This window comes from Moschus berezovskii, chromosome 2 (genome assembly GCF_049115385.1).
Source record: "Moschus berezovskii isolate FMDL1 chromosome 2, NW_MosBer_1.0, whole genome shotgun sequence".
Lineage (NCBI taxonomy): Eukaryota > Metazoa > Chordata > Mammalia > Artiodactyla > Moschidae > Moschus > Moschus berezovskii.
The window spans coordinates 46,189,913-46,192,003 of NC_142461.1; positions in this window are offsets into that span (position 1 = coordinate 46,189,913).

Genomic DNA, 2,091 nt, shown 5'->3' on the forward strand with positions numbered 1-2,091 from the left:
AGCCTGGGATCTTGGGCATCTCAGGCAGGCCTTTGGAACCTCTCTGAGTCCTTATCTGTGTAAGGGAAAATGGCACCTACCTCACACATCCTCACAGGGTGTTGTTAACATCAGAGAAGTGGATGTCATTGGAAAACTCATGGTTCCCTTAGCTCAGCCCAGAAAGGTTAAACTGATACTCTTTGGCCAGAGCCACTCAGCCAGAGCCCAGTGCTAAGTCTAGTTGGGGGAGAAGATGGAATTAAATCTAGTATAGAGTGATCCAATGCTTTACTGAGTTAAAGATTGCTAACTTTTTTTTTTTTTTTTTGGCCATACTGCTTGCTATTCCCAGACTAGGGATCGAACCCAGGACCCCAGTGGGGTAGTGTGGAGTCCTAACCCCTGGATCATCAGGGAATTCCTGCTGACAGCTTTATAATTGTGTGATATCTTCCCTTCATTTCATGTGGTCATAAGCTCAACGTGTGTAACAAGTCTTCCACAGAGAAGGAAAAGCAATCACCCAGAAGGTTATTGTAATTCCCTCAGCATAAGACCAGAAAGTAAGTCCTTTGTGTTAAGACCAGTCAATAGAAGACCCTCATCCAAATACAAATATTTGCCTTGGGAAGGGTAAGCTATTGACAGCTGCTTCTGCACAGTCACAGGTAAATTGGTTAATTTCCTAGCAGACAGCCCTGGAGAGATGGGAAGTGTTGTCTCAGAGAGGGGATGGGTATGTTTGCCTCCTTTGATGGCAGGGTGCTGAGAACAGGGAGTTTGCAGTGGGAGAAAGGGCACTGACCTTCAGTCTTGGGTCTGCCATTTGTACAATGTGTGACTTTGGGCACCTCGCTTACCCTCTCTAAGCCTTTACTTTCTCTTCTGAAAATGGTATGGATGCACATATACCCAACAAGGCAGCCCTGGGAATGGAGAAATGGGATATGGGTGTGTGTGCTTCATAAGCCAGGAAGGGAAATGCAAATGCTGGTTGTTGGCATTACTATGATCTCCATCTGGTTTGGATACGGGGTCAGCATAGAGAGAAGTACAAATCATAAGCCAGTTACTTTGCTAGGGACCCTGGGCATGTCAGGCATGGTGTGTGTGTGTGGAGGAGGGGACGGGCTCTGTGAAAGGCATCAGCCACCGAGACCAACATAACTGTAATGGCTTCCATTATGGAGCCCCTACTGGGTGCCAGGCACTGTGCTCACCACCTGCTTACATTACTTTGAGCCCTCGTAACAACCCTGATATTATTGTGTGTTTTTTTGATGAAGCGACTAGCTCAGAGAGGGAAAGTAGTGGTCCAAGTCCTCACAGCTAAGGAAGGCTGAAGCTAAGACTCAAACCGAGGCTGGGTGAACTCCAAGGCTCATTCCCTTAGCACTCCCTCCTCCTATGTCTCTCTCTTTTTATTTTTAGATCTTGTGCTCCTCAAGCCTTCCTCAGGGCAGCCTGGGTTTACAGAGGATACAGGCAGATCCCAGCACTCTTCCAACTCTGTCAACAGAGGCAGCAACATGGCCCTGAAATCAAACAGGTTCCCTGGATATTCACTGGGCGGGCTGGAGCTCCCAAGTGAGAAGTAACCATCCGTGCTTGATGTCACCCCAAAGCGCCTGTTCCTCATTTGGGGCATTAGTGGTTGTAACAAAAGTAGTAATATTTCAACAACACTGGTGATTAGTTACAGAAGGAGCCAAGTGGCAGCTCATCTCCATGTAAAAAGTGCTGCGGGCCTGTGAGGCCCCTGGCCTGTGCTGCCCCGTGTCAACAGGGTGCATATTCCCTGCCTGGTGCCCAGCTGGCAGTGCAGAGCCTTGCGACATAAACCTCTCCTAACTCACAGAGTTCCTAATGATCCTTCAAGACAGAAGAAAAATAGAAGAAAAACAACAGGAAAACAGCAGCAAGCAAACCAGTGGGGGTGTAGAATTCCAGCCCCCCACCCCCAGAGAGGAGTAACCCTTTGTGCATGCAGGGACTGGTCCCAGCTCAGAATCTCCCCACAGAGGAGTGTGGCAATGGAGCTGGAAGAGACAAACAAGCCTGAAAGTCCAAACACCTATTTTTAAATTCTGGGGTCTTAGTCCAGCCTTA